We start from the raw sequence: 6,000 nt of genomic DNA, 5'->3' as shown, positions 1-6,000 counted from the left end.
AATATAATCTCTAAATAAAATCAAATACCTGGTGCAAGTACAGAAACTCTATAAATAGATTATCTGTTAATAAAGTATGGTGCGCGTTTCGCGTTCATTTAGTATGCGTAAAATCAACCGTTACACAAGAAATGGAGTGAATCAGATGTGGATACTCAAAAATTCAAAAGCACGCTTTGACAATTTGAAATCACAAGATTTTACTAAAATCGAAAGCTTAAAAAACTTACGACTTTTCAACTTAATACACATCTATTCCCCACGATAAATTAAAGTCCAGGCTATTGAATATCATTGACAGTTGCTTTTTCAATAAAAATGGAACTCATAGGACTCATAAGTTTACTGCCCCGTGGGGATCCGGGTTAGAATAGGTCCTCAGTACCCCCTTGCTTGTCGTAAAAGGCGACTAAATGGGGCGGTCCTTCGGATGAGACCGTATAAACCGAGGCCCCGTGTCACAGCAGGTGTGGCACGATAAAGATCCCTCCCTGCTCAAAGGCCATAAGTCCCGAGCATAGGCCTAAATTTGCAGCCCTTCACCGGCAATGGTGACGTCTCCATATCAGTGAAATATTCTGGAGAGGGACGTTAAACAGCATACAATCAATCAATCATAAGTTTACTTATTATGTCATCGGTCATTTGCAAAACTATTTCGTTAAAAATATGCTGATTATACACACAAGTACTCTGAAGTTGACATAAAAAAGATGCTTTAGTTTCTGATTGACAATAATTTTGTTGTTTTTGGAGAGCTGGTCTTCCAATAATCTATTGGATTTTCCATGCACATGGGTACCAATTGCGCTACGTTATAAGCAGACCTATTTTTGTATTCATATTAAGCAAAATGTATGCAAAATCATATGCGTGAAAAGAAGAAAACACTTGCCGTGGCCTTCCCCTTGTCATTCAGATGTATCGACGACGTATTGTCAATGAACAATTGTATTTGCCATTATGTCGATACGTTATATCCTAGTGAGCTAGAGATTAAACTTACCTCAGAGTCTGATACATCTCTTTCATATTTGGATATTTTACTTGAAATAGACGGCAATGGTATTCTTATAACAAAGCTCTATTAAAAACTTAATGCCTTAATTTTTTCAATCGTCAACTTCCCTTACTTATATAGCATCATACCCTATCACCTGCTTATGTTATTTATTTCTCTCAGTATATTCGATATGCAAGAGTATGCTCTAAGTATAAACAATTTCTGAAACGTGGTTAACTATTGGCATACAAGTTGATGAAACAAGAATATCAGCAGTCTCGTTTAAAGTCATCATTTCGTAAGTTTTATGGTCGATACAATGACCTTGTCAGCAAATGCAATTTATCATTGAGTTAAATGCTGACTAACGTTTTTCATATTGTTAGACCATTATTTATACACTGAATTGACGGCAGATTTCTCCGTCATTTCCCAATCATGACAATGAGCACACGGCAGATGTGACAGATCGGCAGGGGATGATCACTTCTCCATGACACCTTATCCCACCTCTGATGTTTTAGAGGTCGGTATTTCTCTGCTCCTGTTCTGTATTGTTTTATGGACTTTTGATCTTGAATACTGTTCGTTATATCCATTTGTTTCATTACAAATAAATACGACTGGTAATGTTTATTTTACCCTGATTCTTTCATTTTATGTGTTTGGCTAGTATGAAGGCATGATTATTTTATCATTAAATCATATAACAAAACAATTGTTCTTGTTTTTTTGGTCAATACAATGATTTAGCTATCTGATGAGTAAAATATTCCCCAAGCCTGTAAATTATCTCCTAGTTGATAGTTGATTGAATAGACAAGACCACTTTGAAAAAATATGGATATCAAAAATTTCGTTTTATGTCAACATTTAGCAAGTTCATAGTTTGATACAATGACTTCTTAAAGCACAAATCTCAATTCATTATTTTTTATTTAATTTTCATTTTTGATCTTTGGTCATGTGATACATTGTGGTCAACGCAGGTCAGACTTAACTGTGTGAAATGTGTATTGGGATATGATTTTTGAGAAATTCTTGACATTAGTTTTTGACGTTACATTGTAAATAAGTATTTTCCGTTGACACAAAAAATGTTGATTATAAAATGAAGTAAATTGATATCTGTTAAATCGAATGGAATAAACGTTCACACACCAATAAAACAAATGGTTTTACACATTATATTGGGCTTATTTTAAATGTTCTGAAAGCCATATAACGATGATTAACATCGTCCACAAACTTTTCGAACAATCCTCGTATTTGCATTGTAGCAAACTCTTAGAATCCGGAACTAAGCATTTTTTTTTCAAATGCTATTTGTTCATTTCTGTTGTCTTAAAAGATTGCTCAAACATTGATTTTTCTGAAGATTTGCTATTTTTTATGCCGATGTGATGAATTATGAAACAGCTGGATTCAGACGACATATATCGAAACTGAAACCACATTACTTATTCATGTTATTATTGAAGCATTTCCAAAACGTAATGCATTTCATATGATCGTGAAATTTGGATAACGTCAGGTTCATACATAATTTAATAAAAGAATGGAGAAACAGGCTGTACGCCCATACACTTGTCATTGTCGGGCATTTGAGAAGAATGCAATAAAAATTCATGATTTTGGAAATCCATTAATCAATACGCCATGTATTCACTGATAACATTTGAATACAAGCTTTTGTCTTGATTTGACAAGTATTCCCGGGCGCAACAAAAATATTTCCTGCATTGCATAATGCGGGTTTTTGATAAAAGAGTTACAAAAAAGCTGAAAGCCAAAACAAACAGGTAAAAGGAACCAATATTATGTAGGCTTTTAATCAAAGGAATATGAAACTGAAAGTAAACCAGAATAAACAGGTTTTTCAAAAAAGAAAAGAAATTATGCTTATTTTTATAACTATACCTCGTTAATATTAGGGTTTTCTTCAGTGTTTCTATACTGCTAAACCTTTTTTTATTAGTATTATTACGGTTAATGTAATTGCAAAACATATACACCTTTCTCCCCACTCTCATACCTGTTGGAAAAAGACAAATACACACGCATGAATAAACGTATAATATACATACATAGGGATAAATTTGCTTCAATATTCACATAATATGAATAAATATAAACATACGCAATATGCAATGCATATTCAATCAGTAATAATATAAAGAGTTACTATTAGACACATTAAAAAGACATTTCAATAAAATGTCTTATAAACAATAATAATTATTTTAATATTTTAAAATATCATTGGAAACAATATTACAAATGTATTATTTTTCTTGATTGTTGAAATAAATATTTCATCATTGATAGGAAAATCAAATTATTTACCATGTGATCTTTTTCCAGATTACCAAAAATAACAAGTTTGACATTACATGCAATTCTTATACCAAACTTTTGAAAAATCCAATCTGACAATGCTAGCCAAATTATAGAAACCTATGGACCGTAGAAAAATAAATGCTTGATTGAATGATTGGTTCAAATTAACAAATGCCCGAACAAAGTGGTCAATTTTTGATTTTAGACAAATATATGTTCTTTTTTGTACCTAACATTCTATAAATAATTCTATAATTAAACCACATTAGTCCTGAATCTTTTGTTTTCGATTAAAAGTTTGAATAAACATGTTTCCAGTTAATATTTGACTCTAACTTTATATCACTATCCCATTTGTTTTCACGAATAGGTTTGTGCTGTATTTTTGACATTAAATAAGCATATATATTTCTGGATCCTTTTTCGTTCACACAAAGAATTTTTACAAATTCAGGTGAATATGGTTTAACAAAAGTAAAATATAATAATTTTTTGATATTTGCCCATGCAGTCAAAATTAAATGCTTTGCTTTAAACCTTCATATGCGGTAAAAGGTAACTTTACAAAATAATCATTTGTGATACTTTCATAACTTATAAAATTAAAATTACCTTCTGTATTGAATAAATCGCGTACTATATGGGAAACTTTATCGAACATTGGTTTACAAAATACATACTTATTTGTGTATCATATAACAGTGGCTCACTCAATGAATGTAAATTAACACTCTCTATGAATTCACTGAAATAAAAAAGTTTCTTTCCAAAGCATGTTCTGTGTAATTTTTGCCCTTTGTTTACAATATTCTGACCCAATACTACATAACTTGTTGATATTACATCCAGTTATTTCAGTAAAAAGATTGATCCAATCTGAGTTATTAGTTGAAATTCTCCTTATCCTAGTTAGTTTCAGAGATTTAATAAATGCTTCTATATGAGTCATTCTACACACACCATTTCCGAAATCCAGTTGTAGTGTTTTTCGTGAAATTTTATCTTCTTTATTTCCCCATACAAATTTATATTAGTTTTTTTTTTTCGAAAAGCTGTATCCACTGCAAACTTGGTTTTGGAAGAGATGTGAATAAGTGAGTAAACTTTTATAGGAACACACTTTTTACTACTGTTATTTTTCCTAAAGAGATAATATTTCTTTTTGACCAATGGTTTATTTCTTTACTTTTTTTTCAAAGGTAAGTTCCTCCATTTTTTTTTTAAAGATCTGCAGTATATCACGAACAATGAAATAAAGTAAAAGTCGTTTATTTTAATCGTGTCCCAGTACAAATTGTATTTTCTGTGTCAATTTTTGAACAAATCCAAACGGCTTTTGTTTTTGAAATGGTGGGTTTTAACCTGAAAGTTTTGAAAATTGAAAAACAAGATCCAGTGCAGTTATTTTAATCTTTTCTGATCCATCATGAAAAAGAACTGTGTCATCTTCTTATTGTATAAGACAAACTTTTTCCTTCCCTATGTTAATGCCTTCGATATTTTATTTTGTCGAATCATGTAATTATAATACTGAAACCCATTTATTAAGATCAGGACCAAAATTTATTAATTTCAAAGTGTTAAACAGTAATTTCTGTGAAATTGAGTCAAATGCTTTTTCGAAGTCAATAAGAAATATCATACCAGGAATATGTTTTTCATGTACAGTATTCATTGCATCATAAATTATTCGTGTATTCTCTCTAATGACATTAGGTCTTTATGGGGTTGTGTTGTTTATCAATCTGGACAGTCTAATACCAGAGTCACAGATATCTTATTTTGAATATAAAATCATAAATAGACATGTTGATCAAGAAGATAATCTGTTGGTATTAGAACTTAATATGTTCAACAAATATGACATATTATTATTTAAAGGTACTTGGACACAGATTTGAAGTTATTGTTTTCTCTATAATATTACGACTTAAATATTTAAATAGCATTTCACACAAAAATTAATTAAAAATCTTTTTTTCATATGAAAGATATTAAAATTCCCAATTTTTTGGCGGGTTTGATTGACATATCCTTGCATTTTCACAAATTAATTTTATTCTTAATCCCTAGGAAAAGTGGCAATCTCATTGAGTATAAATGAGAAATATAAATACTATCATCCAGAAAATTCAGAGTAGACATGTTCGAAAGGAAAACAAACACACAATATATTCAGTCCGTGCAATTGTAGTAAGCAGACTGTGACGATTGAATGCACCCGGTGAATTGTAAACATCAACAAAAACAGAACTCTTGCCCTGTTTACAAAAACTATGTACATAACACGAGTGTGCTCGATTTGCTAAACTCTGTATGCAAATCTTAGTTCGGAATGATGATACTTGTGAATTAGTTTTGCTTTCTAACATTTCTACTTTGAATGAAATTATTTTTTTGGATAAAAGTTCTAATATTTCTAATTAATACAAAGAGACTGCCACTTTTCCTAAGGATTAAGAAAAAGGTTAAAATTTGTGAAAGTGCAAGGATGTGCAAATAAAACCCGCCAAAAAATTTGAAATTTTAATAACTTTTAAATGAAATAAGATTTTAATTAATTTTTTTGTGAAATGCTATTAAAATACATAAGTCGTAATATTATAGAGAAAATATTGACTTCAAATCTGTGTCCAAGTACCTTTAATATACGTATA

This window comes from Saccostrea cucullata, unplaced genomic scaffold (genome assembly GCF_032062105.1).
Source record: "Saccostrea cucullata isolate Sc308-1 unplaced genomic scaffold, CSIRO_AGI_Scuc_v1 ctg6779, whole genome shotgun sequence".
In the NCBI taxonomy this organism is placed as follows: Eukaryota; Metazoa; Mollusca; class Bivalvia; order Ostreida; family Ostreidae; genus Saccostrea; species Saccostrea cuccullata.
The sequence above is the reverse complement of the archived record's forward strand: the minus strand, read 5'-3'. Positions refer to the sequence as shown.